At 48.9% G+C, this 26,452-nt stretch overlaps 1 long non-coding RNA gene across 1 annotated transcript; it reads left to right on the top strand.

The window, feature by feature from the left end:
• The first annotated feature begins 16,710 nt into the window (after nt 1–16,710).
• LOC139363457 (uncharacterized) lies at nt 16,711–24,664 on the top strand. The gene is made up of 2 exons (XR_011623871.1): nt 16,711–17,362; nt 23,156–24,664. It is a non-coding gene; the product is annotated as an uncharacterized lncRNA (long non-coding RNA).
• The last annotated feature ends 1,788 nt before the right edge of the window (nt 24,665–26,452 follow it).

Below are 26,452 nucleotides of genomic sequence, written 5' to 3'. Positions count from 1 at the left end.
CCCTTACCCTGGCCTCAAACCATCTACCACGCTGCTCTACTCCTTTATTTCAGAGATGGCTCTGACTTTCACTCAGAGGTGGTGGGCTAACCCTGACACTCACCCTACCACTTGTCTATGGCTGTGCTTCCCTCTTGGGGGCCATCTCTTTTCCTGTTCAGAGCTGATTCCTCCAACTGCCTTGATCCCTTGGTTATTCCCTCTATTCAGCACGGAAGTCCTGAAAACCAGCTCCTGACAGAGGTAAAAGGGTACAGTGCAGTGCTCTCCAAGCTCCCAGGAGCCTGAGAATCACCTGGGTTGTTTCTCAGGCCTTTTCCCTTAAGAGCCTGACTCAGAAGGGTTGGGTCCAAAATTATTTGCGTATATACGTACGTATGTATGTATGTATGTATGTATGTATGTATGTATGTATTTAGACAGAGTCTTGGTCTGTCACTCAGGCTGGAGTAATTTTGTATTTTTAGTAGAGGCAGGTTTCACCATGTTGGCCAGGCTGGTCTCGAACTCCTGACTCCTGACCTCAGGTGATCCGCCTGCCTAATTTTTTTCTTTTTTTGAGACAGAGTTTTGCTCTCGTTGCCCAGGCTGGAGTGCAATGGTGCAATCTTGGCTCACCAAAACCTCTGTCCCCTGGTTCAAGCGATTCTCCTGCCTCAGCCTCCCAGGTAGCTGGGATTACAGGCATGCGCCACCACACCCAGCTAATTTTGTATTTTTAGTAGAGAGGGGGTTTCTCCATGTTGGTCAGACTGGTCTCGAACTCCTGACCTCAGGTGATCCACCCACCTCAGTAGGCATGTGCTACCACACCCAATTAATTTTTATATTTTTTGTAGAGTGGGGTTTTGCCATATTGTCCAGGCTGGTCTCAAACTTCTGGGTTCAGGCAATCCACCCACTTCAGCCTCCCCAAAGTGCTGGAATTACAGGTGTGAGCCACTGTGCCCAGCCTATTTTTTTTTTTTTTTTTTTTGAGACAGAGTCTCGTTCTGTCGCCAGGTTGGAGTGCAATGGCGTGATCTCAGCTCACTGCAACCTCCACTTCCCGGGTTCAAGTGATTCTCCTGCCTCAGCTTCCCGAGTAGCTGGGATTACAGGCACGTGCCACCACACCTGGCTACTTGTTGTATTTTTAGTAGAAATGGGGTTTCGCAATGTTGGCCAGGCTGGGCTTGAACTCTTGACCTCGGGTGATCTACCCTCCTCGGCCTCCCAAAGTGCTGGAATTAACAGGCATGAGCCACCGTGACCAGTCCTATATATATATATATTTTTTTTTTTTTTTTTTTTTTTTTTTTTGAAGCGGAGTCTTCACTCTGTCGCCCAGGCTGGAGTGCAGTGGCACCATCTCGGCTCACTGCAAGCTCCGCCTCCCGGGTTCGCGCCATTCTCCTGCCTCAGCCTCCGGAGTAGCTGGGACTACAGGCGCCCGCCACCGCGCCCGGCTAATTTTTTGTATTTTAGTAGAGACGGGGTTTCACCGTGTTAGCCAGGATGGTCTCCATCTACTGACCTCGTGATCCGCCCGCCTCGGCCTCCCAAAGTGCAGGGATTACAGGCGTGAGCCACCGCGCCCGGCCGAGTCCTATATTTTGTTTTTCAAAAATGGGGTCTTGGCCGGGCACAGTGGCTCACGCCTATAATCTCAGCACTTTGGGAGGCCAAGTCAAGTGGATCACGAGGTCGAGTTCCAGACCAGTCTGGACAACACAGTAAATCTCGTCTCTACTAAGGATACAAAATTTAGCCAGGCGTGGTGGCACGCACCTCTAATCTCAGCTACTCAGGAGGCTGATGCAGGATAATCACTTAAACTTGGGAGGAGGAGGTGGCAGTGAGCCGAGATCAGGATACTGAACTCCAGCCTGGGCAACAGAGTGAGATTCCGTCTTGAAGAAAAAAAACAAAAAAACACAAAAATTAACTGGATTGAACCCGGGAGGTGAGGTGGTAGTGAGCAGAGATTGCGCCATTGCACTCCAACCTGGGTGACAAGACTGAAACTCTGTCTCAAAAAAATAAATAAATAAAATACAAACATTAGCTGGGCGTGGTGGTGTGTGCCTGTAATCTCAGCTATTTGGGAGGCTGAGGCAGGAGAATCACTTGAAACTGGCAGGCAGAGGTTGCTGTGACTCTAGCCTGGGAGACAGTGAAATTCCATTTCAAAAACAGAACAAAACAAAAGATGGGGTCTTGCTTGCTATGTTGCCCATGCTGGAATGCAGAGGCACAATCATAGCTCACTGCAGCCTGGAACTCCTGGGATCAAGTGATCTTCCCACCTCAGCCTCTTGAGTAGCTGGAACTGCAGGGACGTTCTACCATACCCAGCTCAAGAGACGGAGTCTGGCTCTGTCACCAGGCTGGAGTGCAGTGGGGCAATCTCGGCTCACTGCAACCTCTGCCTCCTAGGTTCAAGCGATTCCCCTGCCTCAGCCTCCCAAGTAGCTAGGATTACAGACATGCACCACTACCCCCAGCTAATATTTGTATATTTGGTAGAGATGGGCTTTCACCATGTTGGCCAGGATGCCTTTGATCTCTTGAGCTCATAATCCGCCCACCTCGGCCTGCCAAAGTGCTGGGATTACAGGCGTGAGCCACTGTACCGGTCTTTTTTTTTTTTTTTTTTTTTTTTTTTTTTTGAGACGGCGTCTTGCTCTATTGCCCAGGCTGGAGTGCAGTGGTGCCACCTCGGCTCACTGCAACTTCCTTCTCCTGGGTTCAAGCCATTCTCATGCCTTAGCCTCCCAAGTACTTGAGATTACAGGCACCGGCCACCACACCTGGCTAATTGTTTTGGATTTTTCGTAGAGATGGGAGATGGGGTTTCACCATGTTGGCCACGCTGGTTTCAAACTCCTGACTTCAAGTGTTCTGCCCGCCTTGGCCTCCCAAAGTGCTAGGATTACAGGCGTGAGCCACCTCGTCCATTCAGGAATCTGTATTTTTTTTTTTTTTTTTTTTTTTTGAGACAGAGTCACGCTCTGTCGCCCAGGCTGGAGTACGGTGGTGCAATCTAGGCTCACTGCAACCTCTGCCTCCAGGGTTCAAGCGATTCTCCTACCTTAGCCTCCTGAGTAGCTGGGACTAGAGGCGCGTGACATTACGGCCTGGCAAATTTTTTGTATTTTTAGTACAGACGGGGTTTCACAGTGTTAGCCAGGATGGTCTGGATCTCCTGACCTGGTGATCTGCCCGCCTCGGCCCCTGAAAGTGCTGGGATTACAGGTGCGCACCACCACATCCGGCTGATTTTTGTATTTTTAGTAGAGTCAGGGTTTCACCATGTTGGCCAGGCTGGTCTGGAATTCCTGACCTCAGGTGATCCGCCTGCTTCAGCCTCCCAAAGTGCTGGGATTACAGGCGTGAGCGACCAGGCCCAGCCAAGAATCTGATTTTTTGTTTGTTTGTTTGGTTTGGTTTGGTTTTTTTGAGAGGGAGTTTCGGTCTTGTTACCCAGGCTGTAGTGCAATGGCACGATCTCAGCTCACCGCAACCTCTGCCTCCCGGGTTCAAGCGATTCTCCTGCCTCAGCCTCCTGAGTAGCTGGTATTACAGGCATGCACCACCACGCCCAGCTAATTTTTTTTGTTTTTTTTAGTAGAGACGGGATTTCTCCACATTGGTCAGGCTGGTCTTGAATTCCCCACCTCAGGTAATCTGCCCTCCTCGGCCTCCTAAAAGTGTTGGGATTATAGGCATGAGTGACCGTGCCTGGCCAATAATCTACTTTTAACAAGCACCTCAGATGATTCTTTTAAGACATACTACCGGCCGGGCGCGGTGGCTCACGCCTGTAATCCCAGCACTTTGGGAGGCCGAGGCGGGCGGATCACAAGGTCAGGAGATCGAGACCACGGTGAAACCCCGTCTCTACTAAAAATACAAAAAAAAATTAGCCGGGCGCGGTTGTGGGCGCCTGTAGTCCCAGCTACTCGGGAGGCTGAGGCAGGAGAATGGCGTGAACCCGGGAGGCGGAGCTTGCAGTGAGCCGAGATCGCGCCACTGCACTCCAGCCTGGGCGACAGAGCGAGAGTCCGTCTCAAAAAAAAAAAAAAAAAAAAAAGACATACTACCTTGGACAAGGTTTTCACTCTTTGGGCCTCACGTTCTTCATATATGAGAAAATTACCAATCTCAGAGGATTAGAGGTCATACCAAAAAACACACCTGGTAGTTACGCTAAAATATATATATATATATATTGTTGTTTGTCTGTTTTGAGACGGAGTCTCACTCTGCTGCCCAGGCTACAGTGCAGTGGTGCGATCTTGGCTCACTGCAACCTCCGCCTTTCGGGTTCACACCATTCTCCTACCGCAGCCTCCCGAGTAGCTGGGACTACAGGCGCCTGCCACCGCGCCTGGCTAATTTTTTGTATTTTTAGTAGAGACCGGGTTTCACCGTGTTAGCCAGGATGGTCTCGATCTTCTAACCTCATGATCCTCCAGCTTCGGCCTCCCAAAGTCTAGTACAGGCGTGAGCCACCACGCCCGGCCACGTTAAAATGTATTTTTAAGTCCAGGTTAAAAACCGCGACGAGGCGAAGCCCCATCTCTACTAAAAAAATACAAAATTTAGCTGGGCGTGGTGGTGCATGCCTGTAATCCCAGCCACTCAGGAAGCTGAGACAGGAGAATCGCTAGAACCCGGGAGGCAGAGGTTGTAGTGAGCCGAGATTGTGCCACAGAACTCCAGCCTGGCGACAGAATGAGACTCCGTCTCCAAATATATATATATATATACACACACACACACACGTATATGTGTATATATGTATATTTTTAACAAACACAGCTGCTATCATTGGCTCCTTTTCTCTTTTCTCTTTTTTTTTTTTTGAGACAGGGTCTCACTCTGTCACCCACCTTGAAGTGCAGTGGCACAATCATGAGGCCCACTGCAACCTCTGCCTCCCAGGCTCAAATGATCCTCCCACCTCAGCCTCCAGAGTAACTGGGACTACAGGCGTGCACCACCACGCCTGGCTAATTTTTTTGTATTTTCTGTATTGACAGGTTTTCGTCATGTTCCCCAGGCTGGTCTCCAACTCCTGCACTCAAGCAATCCTCGGCCCAGCTCGGCCTCCCAAAGTCCTAGGATTATGGGCATAAGGACCTCCTACAGCCAAGTTTAATCTTCAAGTGTGAGACATGGGACAATTACTTACCACAGACAACCAGTTTCAGAGGAAGCCCTACCTACCCGCTAAGCCTGACTTTATCGTGCAAGCTCCATCGCCCCAGACCTCCCTGGGCTCCAAAAAGTGCTCCCAAGGGGCCTCATAAAGGCCACAGTTTGGGGAAGGTTATGGCTCAGGGGAAGGGGAGAGGTGCTACATAATTAAGTCCCCCTACGACTCAACACCCGCGTAAGGCATCGTCAGGCCTCCAGTGGTGGTGGTGGCACCCGGCCTCAGTCTCCCCGGAGGGCTGGACTCTCGCTGCCAGGCTGCAGGGGTCAGACGTTATCGGGGAGGGGGACACTTAGCAGGTATGGAGGGCGGAGCAGAGTCCCGCACTCACTGGCTTGACTTCCGGAACGAACCGTCACCAGCAAGGACAGCAGTAGGACGAGGGAGGGTGCAAGAGGGCGGGCAGCCGGGGTTGGTACTTCTCGCTCAGGTCCAGGTCCCCTGCCACTAGTCCCGTGGATATCACAGGCGATGCTCCCAGCCAGTGCTCCCAGCCAGTGCTCCCAGCCAGCGTAGTCCGGCCCAGCTCCCAGCTGAACATACTGGGAGGCTCCCATTGGACCAGAGCTGCTATGGAGGCGGGACTTTACCTTTTTCTTGAATCCCATTGGGTTAAATCCAGTCCAACCAAGCATCTCTCCTCAGCAGTGGGAGGAGTGATTGGGCTCACCCATACTTAAGAATTTGGGGTTTGAGAGCTTGCAGTGAGCTGAGATCCGGCCACTGCACTACAGTCTGGGCGACAGAGCGAGACTCCGTCTCAAAAAAAAAAAAAAAAAAAAAAAAAATTTGGGGTTTGAGATCAGACTCGGTGGCTCACGCCTGTAATCCCAGCACTTTGTGCGGGCCGAAGCGGGCGGATCACCTGAGGTCAGGAGTAGGAGACCAACCTGGCCAACATGGCGAAACCCCGGCGCTCACCTGTAATCCCAGCTACTCGAGAGGCTGAGGCAGGAGAATCTCTTGAACCCGGGAGGCGGAACTTGCAGTGAGCAGATATAGCCAGAGCCACTGCACTCCAGCCTGGCGACAGAGTGAGACTCCGTCTCAAAAAAAAAAAGGAGAATTTGAGGTTTAAGGTGTCTCTCCTTGGTCGCTGTGGCGTCAAGTGTTTTTATGTTCAGACATCTTCCTGCCCATTTTTAAAATTTATTTTATTTATTTATTTATTTATTTTTTATTTTATTTTATTTTATTTCTCTCTGTCTCCCAGGCTGGAATGCAGTGGTGCAATCTCAGGACACTGCAACCTCTGCCTCCTGGGTTCAAGCGATTCTCCTGCCTCAGCCTCCCAAGTAACTGGTATTACAGGTGACAGAGCAAGACAATGTCTAAAAAAAAAAAAGCAAAAAGTTTTTAAAAGAAAATACTGGAAAGGTAGAGACCCTAGAAGAGGGAGAAGGCCTAAGGCTATTTCTTCTTCCTCTCTTCCCCACCATTCTTTCAGCCACTGTGGGGAGAAGGAGAGTATGGGGTGCAGGGTAGATGAGAGTAGACAATTGTGATTATTTGAGGAGGGTTTTTGGGTTAGGGAGTGAGCTTCTTACTGATGTTATTTATTTTTTTTTGAGACCGAGTCTCACTGTGTCACCTAGGCTGGAGTGAGATCTCGGCTCACTGCAACCTCTGCCTCCCGGGTTCAAGTGATTCTCCTGCCTCAGCCTCACAAGTTGCTGGGACTGCAGGCAGGCACCACCATGCCTGGCTAATTTTTTGTATTTTTAGTAGAGATGGGGATTTCACCATGTTGGCGCGGCTGATCTCAAACTTCTTTTTTCTTATTTTTTTTTTGTTTGAGATGGAGTCTCACTCTGTCGCCCAGGCTGGAGTGCAGTGGTGTGATATCGGCTCACTGCAAGCTCCGCCTTCTGGGTTCATGCCATTCTCTTGCCTCAGCCTCCCAAGTAGCTGGGACTACAGGCGCCCACCACAACGCCCGGCTAATTTTTTTTTTTTTTAGACGGAGTCTCGCTCTGTCGCCCAGGCTGGAGTGCAGTGGCCAGATATCAGCTCACTGCAAGCTCTGCCTCCCAGGTTCACGCTATTCTCCTGCCTCAGCCTCCCGAGTAGCTGGGACTACAGGCGCCCGCCCCCTCGCCCGGCTAGTTTTTTGTATTTTTTAGTAGAGACGGGGTTTCACCGTGTTCACCAGGATGGTCTGGATCTCCTGACCTCGTGATCCGCCCGTCTCGGCCTCCCAAAGTGCTAGGATTACAGGCTTGGGCCACCGCGCCCGGCCTAATTATTTTTTTTGTATTTTTAGTAGAGATGGGGTTTCACCGTGTTAGCCAGGATGGTTTCAATCTCGTGACCTCTTGTGATCCACCCGCCTTGGCCTTCCAAAGTGCTGGGATTACAGGCATGAGCCACTGCTCCCAGCCTGCTGATCTCAAATTTCAGACCTCAGGTGATCCCCCCACCTTGGCCTCCCAGAGTGCTGGGATTACAGGTGTGAGCCCCTCGCCTGGCCAAAAAACTTTTATATTAAGTTCAGGGGTAGATGAGCAGGTTTGTTATAGAGGTAAATTGCCTGTCACGGGGGTTTAGTGTACAGATTTGTTAATCACCTTGTAATTCTTTCCACCATTTATTTACCTTTCTCCACAGCAGTCTATTTACTTAACAATAAACTGAGTGCCCATTATGTGCCAAAAACTGGAGATAAGGATATGAGTAAGGAACCTTACTTATCTCCAGTTTTTGTAGCATATACTCATTCTGTTTCTCTTTCCTTTGTCCTAGTTTGAGTGCCCAGCAGGTGTTTCAAGTCACTGATTATGTATCCACTCTGCGAAAGTTGTTTGTGCAGCCTGCTTACCCTCCTTTGGAACTTCGGTTTTTTTTTTTGTTTTTTTGTTTTTTTTTTTGAGACAGAGTCTTGCTCTGTCGCCCAGGCTAGAGTTCAGTGGTGTGATTTCGGCTCACTGCAACCTCCGCCTCCCGCAATTCTTCTGCCTCAGCCTCCCGAGCATCCGGGATTACAGGCGCCTGCCACCATGCCTGGCTAATTTTTTTTTTTTTTTTTTGAGACGGAGTCTTGCTCTGTAGCCCGGGCTGGAGTGCAGTGGCCGGATCTCAGCTCACTGCAAGCTCCGCCTCCCGGGTTTAGGCCATTCTCCTGCCTCAGCCTCCGGAGTAGCTGGGACTACAGGCGCCCGCCACCTCGCCCGGCTAGTTTTTTGTATTTTTAGTAGAGACAGGGTTTCACGGTGGTAGCCAGGATGGTCTCGATCTCCTGACCTCGTGATCCGCCCGTCTCGGCCTCCCAAAGTGCTGGGATTACAGGTTTGAGCCACCGCGCCCGGCCGCCTGGCTAATTTTTGTATTTTCAGTAGAAACGGGGTTTCACCATCTTGGCCAGGCTAGTCTCGAACTCCTGACCTCATGATCCACCCACCTTGGCCTCCCAAAGTGTTGGGATTACAGGCGTGAGCCACCACGCCTGGCCATGAACTTCAGTATTCTATAGATAGTATTTGATAGATTGAAAGGGAGTAGATTAGGGGTCCAGAGAGTGTCGTGAAGCTTAAAAGAAAAATGATTTGGCTGGGTGTGGTGGCAGGCACCAGGCGTGGTGGTGCGTGCCTGTAGTCCCAGCTACTGGGGAGGCTGAGACAGGAGAATCCTTTGAGCAGTGAGCTATGATCGTGCCACTGCACTCCAGTCTGGGCAAGAGACCGAGGCCCTGTCTCTATCAAAAAAAAAAAAAAAGAAAGTACAGAAGATACATAAACTGAGAAATCCATTGTGTTCTAATTTACTTAACCAGCCCCTTATTAATGAATTTGAATGTTTGCTTGTTTCATTTTTGCCTTTACAATGTTGTGACAGATGTCTTCATACATTATCTTGCCTCTAATTATTGCTCTCTCTCTTTTTTTTTCCTGAGACAGAATCTCACTCGGTTGCCCAGGCTTGACTTGGCTCACTGCACCCTTCACCTCCTGAGTTCAAGTGATTCTCCTGCCTCAGCTTCCTGTGTAGGTGCGATTACAGGGGTGCGCCACCATGCCCTGCTAATTTTTTTTTTTTTTTTTTTTGAGACAGAGTTTTGCTCTGTCGCCCAGGCTAGACTGCAGTGGTGCGATTTCGGCTCACTGCAACCTCCACCTTAAGGTTCAAGTGATTCTCCTGCCTCAGACTCCCCAGGAGCTGGGACTACAGGCACATGCCACTACGCCTGGCTAATTTTTTATATTTTTAGTAGAGATGGAGTTTTACTGTGTTAGCCAGGATGGTCTCGATCTCCTGACCTCGTAGTCCACCTGCCTCGGCCTCCCAAAATACTGGGAGTACAGGCGTGAGTCACCACACCTGGCCAATTTTTTGTATTTTTAGTAAAGATGAGGTTGCACCATTGGCCAGGCTAGTCTCGAACTCCTGACCTCAGGTGATCCTCCCACTTTGGCCTCCTAAAGTGCTGAGATTACAGGTGTGAGCCACCACGCCTGGCCCAATTATCTTACTTATTATTATTATTATTATTATTTTTGGGATGGAGTTTTGCTCTTGTTGCCCAGGCTGAAGTGCAATGGTGCAATCTTGGCTCACTGCAACCTCCGCCTCCCTGGTTCAAGTGACCCTCCTGCCTCAGCCTCCTGAGTAGCTGGGATTACAAGCCCCCACCACCACCCTTGGCTAATTTTGTGTTTTTAGTAGAAACAGGGTTTCTCCATGTGGGCCAGGCTGGTCTCAAACTCCTGACCTCAGGTAATCTGCCCATCTCGGTCTCCCAAAGTGCTGGGATTACAGGCAACCGCACCCGGCTACTTTTTATGATTAATATTAAAATGTTTTTATTTAATTATTTATTTTCTTTATTATTGTTATTTTTACTTTAAGTCCCAGGATACATATGCAGAATGTGCAGGTTTGTTACACAGGTATACATGTGCCATGGTGATTTGCTGCACCTATCAACCTGCCATCTAGGTTTTAAGCCCTGCATGCATTAGGTATTTGTCCTAATGCTCTCTCTCCCTTTGTCCCCGACCCTATTTTATTTTTTTGAGACAGAGTCTGTCTCTATTGCCCAGGCTGGAGTGCAATGGTGCGATCTCAGCTCACTGCAACTTCCACCTCCCAGGGTCAAGCGATTTTCCTGTCTCAGCCTCCCAAGTAGCTGGGACTACAGGTACACACCACCACACCCGACTGATTTTTGTATTTTTTTTGCAGGGACAGGGTTTTGCCAGGCTGGTCTCAAATTCCTGACCTCAAGTGATCCGCCCACTTTGGCCTCCCAAAGTGCTGGGATTACAGGCGGGAGACACCGTGCCCAGCAAAAATATTTTTTTTTTTTTTTTTTTGAGACGGAGTCTTGCTCTGTTGCCCAGGCTGGACTGCAGTGGCCGGATCTCAGCTCACTGCAAGCTCCGCCTCCCGGGTTTACGCCATTCTCCTGCCTCAGCCTCCCGAGCAGCTGGGACTACAGGCGCCCGCCACCTCGCCCGGCTAGATTTTTGTATTTTTTTTTAGTAGAGACGGGGTTTCACCGTGTTAGCCAGGATGGTCTCGATCTCCTGACCTCGTGATCCACCCGTCTCGGCCTCCCAAAGTGCTGGGATTACAGGCTTGAGCCACCGCGCCCGGCCAGCAAAAATATTTTTATTTTAAAATGTATTAAATTTATTAAAATTTTATTTTTAAATTGCATCATTTACATATAGTGAAATGATCAGATCTTTAGCAAATCCATCAATGAATTTTGACAAATACAGCCATGTCACCCACACCCCTGTCAAGATATAGAAAGTTCTCTTTGCCATATTTGATTCTGCCCTACCCCGAGTAGCCATGGATCTGATGACTATCACTATAGAGCAGTTTTTCCTTTTTTTTTTTTTTTTGAGACGGAGTCTCACTCTGTCACCCACGCTGGAGTACAATGGTGCGATCTCGGCTCACTGCAACCTCTGCCTCCCAGGTTCAAGTGATTCTCCTGCCTCAGCCTCCTGAGTAGCTGGGATTACAGGTATGGGCCACCACACCCAGCTAATTTTGTATTTTTAGTAGAGACAGGGTTTTGTTATGTTCGCCAGACTGGTCTCAAACTACTAACCTCAGGTGATCCACCTGTCTCGGCTTCCCAAAGTGCTGGGATTACAGGTGTGAGCCACTGCGGTGGGACACCTGTTTTAAAACTTCCTATGAATGCATGCATAGGGTATGGCCTCCTTTGTGTCTGGCTTTTTGTATTTGGCATAATACCTATGTAATCCATCCATGTTGTTGCACCTATCAGTAGTTCATTCTTTTTTTTTTTTTTTTGAGACAGAGTCTCATAGTCTTAGGTTGGAATGCAGTGGTGAGATCTCAGTTCACCACAACCTCCACCTCCCAGGTACAAGCATTTCTTCTGCCTCAGCCCCCTGAGTAGCTGGGACTACAGGTGTGTGCACCACCACGTCTGGCTAATTTTTGTATTTTTAGTAGAGATGGGATTTCCCAGCTACTGCGGAGGCTGAGGCAGGAGAATCACTTGAACCCAGACGGCAGAGGTTGCAGTAAGCCAAGATTGCACCATTGCACTCCAGCCTGGCTGACAAGAGTGAAACTCTGTCTCAAAAACAAACAAACAAACAAACAAAAAAAGCCAGGTGTTGTGGCTCACACTTGTGGTCCCAGCTTGTGGGGAGCCCAAGAGTTCAAACCTGCAGTGAGTGGTGGTCATACCAGTGTACTCCAGTCTGGGCGACAGAGTGAAACCTTGTCTCAAAAAGAGAAAAGAAAGCAAGATGAAGGAAAGCCTATGTAGTTTGCTAAAATTTATGTGAAAAGAGGGAAATTATATACATACATATATATGTATATATATACACGCACGCACACACACATATAAAATAAAAGATAACTCCAAGGAGAAAAAAACAAAAGAAAAAAAAATCATAGTGAAAACTTAAGGAAAAAAAAACTCACCCTGATAGAATTCTCTTACCTTCATTAAGAGAAAACAAAAATTGTCTAAAAATTATATCACTCTTTTTTTTTTTTTTTTGAGATGGAGTCTTGCTCTGTTGCCCAGGCTGGAGTGCAGTGGTGCAATCTCAGCTCACCTGCAACCTCTGCCTTAAGGACTTAAGCGATTATCCTGCCTCAGCCTCCTGAGTAGCTGGGACTACAGTTGCGTGCCACGATGCCCAGCTAATTTTTGTATTTCTAGTAGATATGGGGTTGCACCATGTTGACCAGGCTGGTCTTGAACTGACCTCAAGTGATCCACCTTGGTCCACCCTGGACCTCCCAAATTTCTGGCATTACAGGCGTGAGCCACTGCTCCCAGCCAAAGCCCAACCTTTACAAGGGATTCTTTTTTTTTCCAGATGGAGTTTTGCTCTTGTTGCCCAGGCTGGAGTGCAATGATGCAATCTCTGCTCACTGCAGCCTCCGCCTCCCAGGTTCAAGCGATTCTCCTGCCTCAGCCTCCCCAGTAGCCAAGCTAATTTTTAGTAGAGATGGGGTTTCACCATGTTGGCCAGGCTGGTCTCAAACTCCTGACCTCAGATGATCCACCCTCCTCGGCCTCCCAAAGTGCTGTGATTGCAGGTGTCAGCCACCACGCCTGGCCTTTACACGGGATTCTAATGGTCTAATACGACAGTTCTGACTTTAGTGAGCTCAGGATGCCCTCTGGTGTCCATGTGGGCTCAAGGATGTGATATTTTGAAAAACACTTGTAATTCTGGGGGACACGTAATTGAAGCCATTTGCCAACTTTTCAAGATTCTCATTCGTTTTTGTTTTGTTTTGTTTTGTTTTTGGAGACAGAGTCTCGCTCTGTTGCCCTGGCTGGAGTGCAGTGGTGCGATCTTGACTCACCTCTGCCTCCCTGGTTCAAGCGATTCTCTGCCTCAGCCTCTAGAGTAGCTGGGACTACAGGTGCCTGCCACCGTGCCCAACCAGTTTTTGTATTTTTTGTAGAGGCGGGGTTTTACCATGTTGGCCAAGGTGGTCTGGAACTCCTGGCCTCAAGTGATTCATCAGCCTTCGTCTCCCAAAGTGCTGCGATTACAGGCATGAGCCACCACGCCCGGCCTTTTTATTTTATTTTATTTTATTTGAAACAGAGTGTCACTCTTTTGCCCAGGCTGGAGTGTTGGTGGCCTGATTTCTGCTCACTGTAACCTCCACCTCCCTGGCTCAAGCAATCTTCCCACCTCAGCCTCCCAAGTGGCTGGGATTACAGGCGTGAGCCACCAAAGATTCTCATTCTTAGCCCATTCTGTTATCCCTGTGAGTTTGCTAATAGTTGTCATACTAGGTCACCTTGTATTTGGATCAGAAGGTACACAAGGAAATCCGAGGGTCTCCTCTGCCTCATAGTGCTCTCCCAGTCCTCTTCTGGTATTAGAGATCAAACCAGGTTGCCTTAGGTCAGTGGTTCTCAAAATGTAGTTCTGGGACAAACAGCACTGGCATCACCTGGAAACTTGTTAGAAATGCAGTTCTCAGCCAGGCGCAGTGGCTCATGCCTGTAATCCCAGCACTTTGGGAGCCCGAGGCGGGCGGATCACCTGAGGTCAGGAATTTGAGACCAGCCTGGCCAACATGGTGAAACACCGTCTCTACTAAAAATACAAAAAGTTAGCTGGGCGTGGTTGCAAGCACCTGTAATCCCAGCTACTTGGGAGGCTGAGGCAGGAGCATCACTTGAACCCAGGAGGTGGCGGTTGCAGTGAGCCGAGATTGCGTCATTGCACTCCAGCCTGGGGGACAACAGCGAGACTTAATCTCAAAAACAAAAACAAAAACAAACAAACAAACAAAGAAATGCAATTCTCTGGCCTTGCCCACACATACTATATCAGAAACTGCAGTTTGACCTCCCCCTACCCCTGGAGAATTCTGCTTTTCAAATCAGGCCTTCCCCTTTTTCTGTCTCTCTGTCTTAAGTCTCAATATTGAGTAGCTGTGATTTTGGAATAGTCAGATGTGGGACACCCTTTCTTGCCAGGAAGCACCGGCTCCTTAGTCAGCTGAGTCTGATTCTTGGCCTGGCCCAGGGAAAGAAATTCACATCCTGGATTCTCAGCAATGCTCTCTTGTCCCAGCTGCCTGTTGGGCTCCTACTTATACCTCAAAACAAAGCTTGAACATTGTCTCTCTTGTGAACGTTCTGTGACTCCTAGGTCAGAGATGATGGTCTACTTGTGAGTTTGCAAAGTATGTGTACACGTCCTGCCAACCATCAGTGTTACAGTTTCCTTACTGATCTCTGCCTGAGCAAGACTGGGACAACCCTGAGCGCAAGGGGGGTTTGGTTCCTCTCACCTCAGCCCCAGCTCCTTCAACACAATGCCTGGCACACAGTAGGCATTTGATAAATATTTACTCAATGAAGGAACTGCCTGCAATGGCCTGGTGGACAGGAAAGTGGAATGAAAGCAGGCCAAAAGTGGCTGGAAAAAGACTTTCTAAATCCTGGTGCTGGGCACAGGGCCCCCTGAAGTTTGCTTTTGGAACCTTCCTATCTGTCTTGTTCTCCTCTCACCAGGCACATCCCTGCCCTCCAGAGCCCACCTAGTCACACACTACCTTTCAGGACTACCATCCACATCGGCCAGATGCAAACCCACAATGACTTCCCGCCATGGCTCCCAGTGCTCAGCTGCAACTCTGAGGCCCATTTCAGTGGGAGTCAGGAGCTTATCTAATGGAGGTGTCACTAGGAGTGACAATGGCTGGCTTTAAGGTTAGGGAAGTAGTGTTTACATTTCAAAAGAGAAGACTGCTCCACAAGGAATGTACAGTTTTGATATGTGCAAGGCTCAGGTCTTCAGAGGATAAATGAGGTCGATAGCTCCAGGAGTACTGGGACCTGCGCTCATTGGCTGACTGTTCCACCCACCTGTCACCCACAGCCTAGGCAGTGAATGGGCTCTCACCTCGGTCTCTTCTCTGCACGCCCTGGATGTGGATGACCTGAGTGTGAACTCGCCTGGGCTCTGACCCTGGGTGCTCTTCCTGATGTTGTAGAGCCTCTGTGGGTGTGACGCATGCATAGGGGAGCTTCACAGGAGGCTGTGTGCCCTTTAAGTCTAAAGACCTACATTTTTTGGTAATCTATGTCAGGTGTTCATATCTCAGGGACTCAAATGCCCAAACTGTGAAAATGAAACAATCCATCCCATTTCTCAGGTGTGGTGAGATTAATTTTATATGACAATCAGTAATCGGTACATTGATCGTATTCTCAGTGTTGCCTTTATCACTCGGCCAATGCCTAAAACTCAAGGATGGGATAGGCCTTGTGGAGGAAGAGCTCCTTTCCTCCTTCTAAAGGCGCCATCAACAGGAATTTCCTTCAGGATAAGTTGGAAAAGAGCATTTGGGCTTTTTAATTAACATTTTAAATGTTTTTAAAATTCACAATAGATATTTTACCCTAAAATAAAGTAAAACTTGCTTAATTACAGAAAATGTGAAAAGTATATAAAAGCAGGGTCTCGCTCTGCCCAAACTGGAGTGCAGTGGTGTGATCATGGCTCACTGCAACATCAAAATGCTGGTCTTACACGATCCTCCTGCCTCGCCTCCAAAAGCGCTAGTTTTTTTTTTTTTTTTTGCATTAGTTCATTTTTTTATTTTTTTATTTTTTAAAATTTATTTATTATTATTATACTTTAAGTTGTAGGGTACATGTGCATAACATGCAGGTTTGTTACATATGTATACTTGTGCCATGTTGGTGTGCTGCACCCATCAACTCGTCATTTACATCAGGTATAACTCCCAATGCAATCCCTCCCCCCTCCCCCCTCCCCATGATAGGCCCCGGTGTGTGATGTTCCCCTTCCTGAGTCCAAGTGATCTCATTGTTCAGTTCCCACCTATGAGTGAGAACATGCGGTGTTTGGTTTTCTGTTCTTGTGATAGTTTGCTGAGAATGATGGTTTCCAGCTGCATCCATGTCCCTACAAAGGACACAAACTCATCCTTTTTTTTTTTTACAGGTATGAACCATAGCGCTGGCTCTTTCTGCCTTTCTTCAACACGTCCTCCCAGCCTTCCCTCCTTTCTCCACTCTCTGCATTTGATGCCCAGTGTATTCCAACCTCGAGGCCAACACAGGTGACCGCGTCCGCCTGGGGCAGGTGAGGGAAGGGACGCGAGGCGGCGCTGTCACCGCACTCTGTAAGCCGCAGCGCTCTGGGCCCCGCTGATCTTGTATCATTTCAGTGAACGTCACGCCAGATTTTTTTTTTTTTTTTTTTTTTGAGACGGAATCTCGCTGTTGGCCAGGCTGGAGTGCAGTGACGCGATCTCGGTTCACTGCAACCTCCGCCTCCCGGGTTCAAGCGATTCTCGTGCCTCAGCTTCCAGAGTAGCTGGGAATACAGTTGCCTACCACCACGCCAGGCTAATTTTTGTATTTTTAGTAGAGAAGGGGCTCCACCATGTTGGCCAAGCTTGTCTCGAACTCCTGACCTCAATCGATCCGCCCGCCATGGCATCCCAAAGTGCTGGGATTACAGGTGTGACCCACCGCGCTCGGCTGTCATTGCAGACTCTGATGGGGACCACACTCGGGTTATAAATTAGGATCCTCACTGAAAGGGTAGGACCATGGGGGGCTTTTTCTTGGCCCCTTGGTTGTGGGTTTTCTTCTGGGCGGCGGAGCCCGTTTCCACCAGAACTGCTCAGAGGCGGCCTCTGCCTTCCTGGGGTGACGCAGCAGCGGGAAGCTTTTGCGGATCCTAGAATCCGTGGGCGGCCTATGGGAGGGGCTGAGGCGCATTTCCCTACTCACCCGGCCCCGAATCCACCGCAGTGCTGTTTCAAGCGAGTCACATTCCAGATCGCGTTCCAGCCCGGACTCGGAATTCCTGCCCCGCGGGTCTGCATTTTCACAGCGGCAGGTGTGAGTGACCCGCAGCTGGAGACTAGAAGCCTAAAGGCAGCTCCGCCCTCCCCAGCCCATAGCGCCGTTATTCCGTTTCTATATCAGTAAACACTTGTCATTTTTCCTTAGCCCGGGGCGGGGTGACCGGTGATCCCAGTCCTCGCAGTGAACTCCGGGCAGCAGAATTCAAAACGCTTGCGGCCGCGGAGCGCAGCCCCGCCCTGGTTTATGTAAATGACCGCACTGGGCCGTTTCTTTCTTTTCCGGACCCAGCAGTGGCGCCTAAAGTCTGCAAGGAGGAAGTCACCTCTATGCTCGTGAGTCCAGGAATCTAAGGCGAGTGCTGAGGAAGAAAACGTAGTTGATGGGGCGGAGCAGAAAGGGTGGGGTGGAGGGGAGGGCTTTGGGCAGAAGACCTCGGAGGCTTGGAGGGGGAGGGGCACCCAGGCTTGGACCATGGGAAGTGACTCACCCAGAGCCGAAAACCATCTCGGCTTCCCCTAACCTAGAAAGGGTGGGATTGGCTTTATTTGTGCCTGTCACCACCTCAAAGTGCCTTGGAACAAACTTTACGTATTATTATTTTGAGACAGAGTCTTGCTCTGTCACCCAGACTGGAGTGCAGTGGCGCCATCTGGGCTCACTGCAACCTTCGCCTCTCGGGTTCAAGCAGTTCTCCCTGCCTCAGCCTCCTGAGTAGTTGCGATTACAGGCGCCCACCACCACGCCCGGCTAACTTTTGTATTTTTAGCAGAGATGGTGTTTCGCCATGTTGTTCAGGCTGGTCTGGAACTTCTGATGTCAGGTCATCCGCCCACCTCGGGCTTCCAAAGTGCTGGGATTACAGGCGTGAGGCACTGGGCTCTGCCAATTTATTTACTTATTTAGAGACGGAGTCTTGCTCTGTCTCCCAGACTGGAGTGCAGTGGCGCAAATCTTGCCTCACTCACTGCAACCTCCACCTCCCAAGTTCAAGCGATTCTCTTGCCTCAGCCTCTTGAGTAGCTGGGACTACAGGCGCGTGCCACCACGCCTGGCTAATTTTTTTGTATTTTTAGTAGCAACGGGGTTTCACCATGTTGGCCAGGCTGGTCTCGAACTCCCGACCTTGTGATCTGCCTGCCTCGGCCTCCCAAAGTGTTGGGATTACAGGTGTGAGCCACCACGCCCTGCCCCAGTTTATTTATTTTTAAATAGAGATGGAGATCTCCTTATGTTGACCAGACTGGTCTTGAACTTCTGACCTCAAGCAATCCTTCCATCTCAGCCTCCTAAAGTGCTGGGATTACAGGTCTGAGCCACTGTGCCTGGCCTGTTATTTGCTATTATTATCGTTATTTTGAAGTATTAAAAGTTTTTTGGGGGTAAGCTGAATGAGAGTTCACTGGAGATGGCACCCAGAGGAAGTCCTGCAGGTGGGGGTAGACACTGTGGAGGGAAGGATTTGGGAACTGGTGTCAGGAGAGCTGGGTCCATCTCCTTCTGCCTGTCACTACCTTTGTGACTGGGTCCATCTCCCACTGCCTCTCACTACCTTTGTGACCTTTATTTATTTATTTATTATTATTATTATTATTTTGAGACTGAGTCTCGCTCTGCTGCCCAGGCTGGAGTGCAGTGGCGCAATCTCGGCTCACTGCAACCTCCACCTCCCTGGTTCAAGGGATTCTCCTGCCTCAGCCTCCTGAGTAACTGGGATTACAGGTGCACACCACCATGCTCAGTTAATTTTTGTATTTTTAGTAGGGACAGGGTTTCACCATGTTGGCCAGGCTGGTCTCAAACTCCTGACTTCAGGTGATCCACCCCCCTCGGCCTCCCAAAGTCCTGGGATTACAGGTGTGAGCCACGGCGCCCAGCCAGGAAATATCTCTTACAGAAATAAAGGCAGTTGGCCGGGTGTGGTAACTCACCTGTAATCTTAGAACTTTGGGAGGGTGAGGCAGGCATATCATTTGAGCCCAGGAGTTCAAGACCAGCCTGGGCAAAATGGTGAAGCCCTTTCTCCACCAGAAATACAAAAAATTAGCCAGGTGGGGTGGCTCATGCCTGTAGTCCCAGCTCCTCCGGAGGCTGAGGTGGGAGGATCATCTGAGCCTGGGGAGGTCAAGGCTGCAATGAGCCATGATTGATCTACAACTGCCCTCCAGCCTGGGCCACAAAGCAAGACCCTGTGTCGAAAAAAAAAAAAAAAAAAAGAGAGATTTTTCACCTTGGATTCCTGGGTCAGGGGACGATGGGTATTTTCATTCACAGTCTCAGATTACTTTCACAAACAATGGAAACAGTTTCCAGGCTCCTCTGCTTCTCACCTCCAAAATGCCTTTTTTCCTGTATCATTATCAGTCCTAAATGTTCTGGCTAATCAATTGAGCCACTGTTTATAGATTTGCAGGCCATTGGGATTTACCATTACTCTTTTTAATGAGGCTGAAATGTGAAGTTTATCTCAACCGCAAGTTTATTCAGCAAGGGTCAGTGGTTTCACTTAACAGTCTGGCTCTGAGGCTGGCTGTGGCCCTGTTATCCATGGTGAGCACCGCGGGAATGCAGGCAAGGGCTGTGAGAGGCTTGGACGAAGGCTCCACCCAGGAGAGATCTGGGTGGGCATTGGTGACCAGTAGAACCTAGGTGTCCTGGGCCAGTGCCCTTGGGGACTAGTCTTCTTCACCCCAGGCATCTTCTTTGTTCTGGAATGAGCCTGCCCATCCTGTGGGGAAAAGAAAGAGATCAGCCTGTTACTGTGTCTATATAGAAAGAAGTAGACATAAGAGACTCCATTTTGTTCTGTATTTGAGATGCTGTTAATCTGTGACCCTACCCCCAACCTTGTCCTTGCAAGAGACATGTGCTGTGGTAACTCAAGGTTTAATGGATTTTGGGCGTGCAGGGTGTGACTTTGTTCCTAGAAAAGCTAGGTATTGTCCAAGGTTTATCCCCATGTGATAGGATGAAACAATGTTGCTAAAAGGTTTATCTCAAGGCACAGGATTTTCCTTTAAACTTATTCATGTCACAGAGCCTTGTTCTTATGTCTTACTGCTAATTTCCTCCCTAAAAATGATCCTATTGTCCTGCCACTCCCTTATCTTTAAGATGGTAAAGATAATTATCTATAAATACTAAGGGAACTCAGTGACCAGTGCCGGCGTGGGTCCTCTGTAAGCTGAGCGCCGGTCCCCTGGGCCCCGCTTTTCTTTCTCTATACTTTGTCTCTGTGTCTTATTTCTTTTCTCAAGTCTCTCGTTCCACCTAACGAGAAACACCCACAGGTGTGGAGGGGCAGGCCACCCCTTCACATCCCTCAGGAAGACTGAAAGGAATTTGGTCAGAATAATATTACTGACTTTTGTCCAGACTTGAATTTATCCATAGAGTTCTGAGACCTGTGATATCCTCTGAGTGAGCTCTATCCAGGTCCCCTTCCCTGAATTACTCCTGTCCTCTCCTCACTGACTGGGATGACACCTAATTTTACAACCTGCTCTAGCATCTTTGCTCCCACCGTGACAGTAAACTCCTTGAGACTGCTGGCATCTTGGGAGGTGATTAGATTCAGAAGAGGTTGAGAGATTGGGGCCCCTATGATGGGATTAGTGTGTCCTTTTAAGAAGAGGAAGAGACTGGAGCTCCCAATCTCTTCACCACCTAAGGATATGGCAAGAAGGCAGCTGACTGCCAGGCGGGAAGAGGGCCCTCACCAGGAACTGAAACTGCTGGTTCCCTAACCTCAGACTTCCAGGGTCCAGAATTGTGAGAAACAAATGTCTGTTGTTTAACCAATCCATCGGTGGTATTTTGTTATGGCAGCACAAGCTGACTAAACAAGCACCGAAACCAAACCAGTAACTGCCCCTTTCCGGTCTCGGACCCAGTATTAAGGAATTCTGGTCACAGCGTTTATTCATCCATTTAACAAATATTTAGTAAGTGCTTCTGTGCCAGGCATTTTTCTAGGCCTGGTGATCATTTAATGAAAAGAGACTAACACCTACTCCCTGATGCTTACAATCTGAAAGACAGACAATAAAGAAAAATATAATAACAGTAGTGGATTATATGGATGTGTTCCAGCAATTTATTGCTGGGTTACAAATGATCTTAAGACATAAAAACGCCAGGCATGGTGACTTATGCCTGTAATCCCAGCACTTTGGGAGGCCGAGGTGGGCAGATCACGAGGTCAGGAGTTCGAGACCAGCCTGGCCAGCATGGTGAAACCCCGTTTCTACTAAAAATACAAAAAGTTAGCTGGGCATGGTGGCGCATGCCTGTAATCCCAGCTACTTGGGAGGCTGAGGCAGGAGAATTGCTTGAGCCCGTGAGGCGGAGGTTGCAGTGAGCCGAGATTGAGCCACTGTACTCCAGCCTGGGTGACAGAGTGAGACTCTGTCTCAAAAAAAAAAAAAAATTGTTTGTATATATATATAAATATATAAACAACCTTTATATTATCTCTCATTCTGTGGGCTGATTGGGCTCAGCTGGCCAGCTCTTCTGCTCCATATAACAGAGGCTGGGGCTGCCATCATCTGGAGCCCAGCTGGTCCAACACATTCAAGAGGCTCCTGCACAGGGCTGCAGTTGGTGCTGGCTGTTGACTGGGAACTCACTGAGGCTGTGAACCGGGTGACTTGGGTTCTCATCCACCTATTCCTTCATGTGCCCTGGCTGCTTCTGGCTCCACATCTGGGGTCCGGGTATTTCAAGTGGCCAAGTTAGAACCACAAGGCATCTTATGCTGGAACCTCAGAAGTCAGGCAACATCACGTTCCTCATGTTCTAGTCACCAAAGCAAGTCCCAAATCCAAAAAGAAGGGGATTAGGATCAGCTCTTGATAGGGGATGGCAGGGTCACATTGCTAAAGAGCATGTGGGATGGGAGATATTGTTGAGGCCGTCTTTGGAAAAGGACTTTTATAGTTACAAAGTGATATGTGATAAACAGAAAAAATAGGCCAGGCGTGGTGGCTCACACCTGTAACCCCAGCACTTTGGGAGACCGAGGCAGGTGGATCATGAGGTCAAGAGATCAAGACCATCCTGGCCAACATGGTGAAACTCCGTCTCTACTAAAAATAGAAAAATTAGCTGGGCGTCGACCAGGTGCAGTGGCTTACACCTGTAATCCCAGCACTTTGGGAGGCCAATTGGGGTGGGCGGATCATGAGGTCAGCAGATCGAGACCATCCTAACACAGTGAAACCCCGCCTCTACTAAAAATACAAAAAATTAGCTGGGCGTGGTGGCGGGCGCTTGTAGTCCCAGCTACTCGGGAGGCTGAGGCAGGAGAATGGCATGAACCCGGGAGGCGGAGCTTGCAGTGAGCCGAGATCGCGCCACTGCACTCTAGCCTGGGCGACAGAACAAGACTCCGTCTCAAAAAAAAAAAAAAAAAAAATTAACTGGGCATGGTGGCACGCACTTGTAGTCCCAGCTGCTTGGGAGGCTGAGGCAGGAGAATCGCTTGAACCCAGGAAGCAGAGGTTGCAGTGAGTCGAGATAGTGCCACTGCACTCCAGCCTGGCGACCGAGCAAGACTTGGTCTCAAAAAAAAAAAAAAAGAAAATACAAAGTTGAAAGTTGACAATCAATGCAAGGTAATACAGGTGGCATTTTAAGTAGGGTGGTCACGGTGGGCCTCATGAAGGTGCCATTTGAACAGAGGAGAGAAACTGAGCCATGCAGATATGTGCAAAGGAAGAACCTTCCAGAATCACCCTCATGTACCCCTATGCTCTGTACATACCCAGCGCTCTGCACTGAGGCAGACCCTAAAGCTGCAGTGGGAATGGAGGTAGATACACTTATGGAAAGAAAGACTTCTTCAAAGAATGGTGGCGACCCAGGTCTCCCCTTCTGCTGTGGCTCTTAGAGGACCTGGAGTTGGAGAGGGGAAGTCACTGGCATGTGGAGGAAGACTAGGAGAGGAGTGGGAGGCCAAAGTGTGTCCCACCTTCACTCCACCTCTCTGCTCTCTCTCTCCTATATTGAGTGCCTCCCTTCCCAGAGTTGTGGTCACTGATAAGGAGGACCCTGAGGGCAACCACACCTTGCCATGCAGAGCACCTGGCTTCTCACCTGCCAACCTCACTCTGACCTGGCTGTAGGAAGGGAAGGAGCCAACTCTGGACTCAAGATTCAAGGGGACCAGACCCAGAGAGATGAGACATACCAGGGCTGGGCAGCTGTGGGAGTCCTTCCAGAGAGGAGCTGAGATACACCTACCTGGAGGGGCCCCAGGGCCTGGAGGGGCTCCTCAGTGTGACTGGGTGAGGTGTTTTCAGAGGACCAGGGTTGAGGGTGGGGGCATCTCATCCAGACCCTGCCCCCCTCTCTGCCCCAGGACCCAAGACCCCCTTCCTCCCTCCTCAGTGGAGATGCTGGGGATGTCCTTAGTCACCCTCTGAGTACTCACACATCACCCCTTATTTGGAAGTTTTTCTTGTTCTAACCTCCTTCCTTCCTGCTGCACCTTCTGCCTCAGCCCCAGGCTCTGGCCTCTGTCTCTCCTCTTCTACCCTCTAGCCGGTAATGACTGATTTCCCACTGAGGAGCCAGCTCTAGGTGAGAGTCTGGGCTCTCGGTGAGGTTGGGAGAAGGAAAAGGCTTATGGGCCAGGGGATGGGAGGGAGAATGGGTACAGCCAGAGCAGAAGTGAAAGGGTTGGAGGAGGCGATAAAGACAGATGTTTCCATATCACCATTTTTCTTTCATGGTCCAAGGGAGCTGTCCTTCCTCCAGGCCCAGGGAAGTGAAAAAAGAAGCAGGAACAGTGAAATACACCACAGGAAAGAAAAATCTTAGTGATCCCTCCTGCTGTCTCTCTCCTTTTGTCTATTCTGGCAAATTTTGTAAGTGAAATTTGTTACCAAGATGTGAAAATCTTATTATAAGAAAGTCTCTAAATATTTGAGAATAAAATTATCAATGTCTCAGCTCTGCAGACTGAAAAAACAGAAGCTTTACAAAATAAAATCATGTTTGGAAAACTCCTCCTCTGAGGGATATCAAAGGCTGCACTGAATAAGCTCTAAGGAGGTGCTGAAATGACAGCCATTTATTTGCCTGTGTAAGCTCAGGCAGGTGTTGGAATTGAGGAAGGATAGGTAATGAAAAAAGTAACCATGTGCTTGGGGCACAGTGACGGTGATGACCACAGAATCAACACAATAAGCTGTAGCATTTGCATCGTAGTCCAGTTCATTCAAGCAAAGCTATCTCCAATAGGGAATTTACCCTGTACAGAACATGTGCATTTTGATTTCACCTTTTCTAACTGACCCTTTGCTCATGACAATAGTGAAAAAATACAGCCCTGAGTGGAGATTTAAGATGCTAACGAGTCATGAGATGTATGAACATGCATGTACAGCTACTGCACATGTGCACTCAGAAGACCACCCAGAACATGCTCACTAGTGACCCCTTTTCCCACCCACCGCCTATGAATAATCATGTAAGACTCCCATAAAGGGAGTTTCTCCAGCAGGAATCAATGCTGTCTCATCCATAGGAGCAGCCCGCCCTGAATCCTCTCTCTCAGGGTATACAGTTTATTTTGCACTTAACTTTCAAAATAGTATTTTTCCTTTGTAATAAATTGCTTTGTACTTCTCCTTTGCTGCATGTTTCTTATTTAAATTCTTTTAAATGAAGAAGTCAAGAACCACAGTATTACAACAGCCGTCAACATTTCTGGTGCCATGACTCAGACAGAGGTTTGTCTGCTTCATTGGTTTCAGTTCCCCTTCACTCCTGGTGAGTCCTGTGGCAGCCCCAGACCCCTGATTGACTATCACTGCTTTCCCCAGATCTATTCTATTAAGGTTTTGGGGGAGGACCTTTTAAATCACTCACATTATTTGAGCAAGTGATTGTGATTGCTTTCCATTTGGCTGCTGTTTTTGCAATGTTTACAATTAATTTGGATGGAACACCCTGATTATTCAGCCTTTGGACTCTTGCTGCTTCTGTTTCACCTTTTGTTTTACTGTCCCTCCCAGGACTGCACCTGATCAATACTTATTGGCTACTGTAACTTTTTTTTGGGACAGAGTCTCACTCTGTTGCCCAGGCTGGAGTGCAGTGGCTCAATCTCGGCTCACTGCAACCTCCGCCTCACGGGCTCAAGCAATTCTCCTGCCTCAGCCTCCCAAGTAGCTGGGATTACAGGCATGCACCACCATGCCCAGCTAATTTTTGTATTTTTAGTAGAGACAGGGTTTCACCATGTTGGCCCGGCTGGTCTCGAACTCCTGACCTCGTGATCCGCCTGCCTCGGCCTCCCAAAGTGCTGGGATTACAGGCGTGAGCCACTGCACCCAGCACTTGTTTGTTAATCAACTAATCTCTTCAAAGATTTTTGTTCACCTTGAGGGACACATTAGATCTACTTTTGCCAGCAGTGCCCATCCCTCCAGCTGTGTGTGTTCCGAGACTCCTTCAGGAGACGTTCCAAGAGGCCATCCATGGTGAGTGCAGGATGTGTGGCCACATGGATATGTCGTCATGGGGACTACAACTAGGCATTCCAAGCATGATGACTGGACATTAAAAATGGCAGATCAGTGAAATAAGGAAGGGCTTGTTGGCGAGACATCCAGGCCCTCTGGCTGGCAGCAAGAACCACTTCAGTTCAGCTTGGAGATGTCCAGCACCAGTAAGACCTAGAATGGTGCATGGCAAATGCCCATGACCTCCTAGGGCCTCAGTTTCATGGGGATTCAAGGGAACACCCTGGATTCCATCGTTGTCCAGCTCAGCTCACGGGGATGCATATGACCTCCTGGATTTTGGTACATGTTTCTGTGGTTGCAGGATTCTCTTGGTACCTAGAGAGCCACCTCCTCTACTCTCACTGAAACACCTCTAGGGTATATACTAAAAATTGTAATATTTTGAAACAGTATAAGTTAAAAGATAACAGGCCGGGTATGGTGGCTAACACCTGTCATCTCAGCACTTTGGGAGGCCGGGGTGGGCAGATCACCTGAGGTTGGGATTTCGAGACCAGCCTGACCAAGATTTCGAGACCAGCCTGACCGCATCTCTATTAAGAATACAAAATTAACCGGGCGTGGTGGCGCAGTCCCGTAATCCCAGCTACTCGGGAGGCTGAGGCAGGAGAATCGCTTGAACCCAGGAGGTGGAGGTTGCAGTAAGCCGAAATTATACCATTGCACTCCAGCCTGGGCAAAAAGAGTGAAACTTCGTCTCAAAAAAAATAAAAGATAATAAACAACGGCCAAAGAATAAAACTCTTGATACGATCGTCACCATTTTAAGGCTTAAGGTTTTCTTTTCCATCACCGAGTCTCTCCCTTTCCTCTCATTCTTCTACTTATAAATCTCCATAACAATTCTCCTCACCCACTGTGACTTTGCTCCCTTCGGCTGATTTATCG

The sequence above is a fragment of the Macaca nemestrina genome, chromosome 5, assembly GCF_043159975.1.
Source record: "Macaca nemestrina isolate mMacNem1 chromosome 5, mMacNem.hap1, whole genome shotgun sequence".
NCBI classification, from domain to species: Eukaryota; Metazoa; Chordata; class Mammalia; order Primates; family Cercopithecidae; genus Macaca; species Macaca nemestrina.
This window is presented reverse-complemented; position numbering and strand designations above follow the sequence as displayed.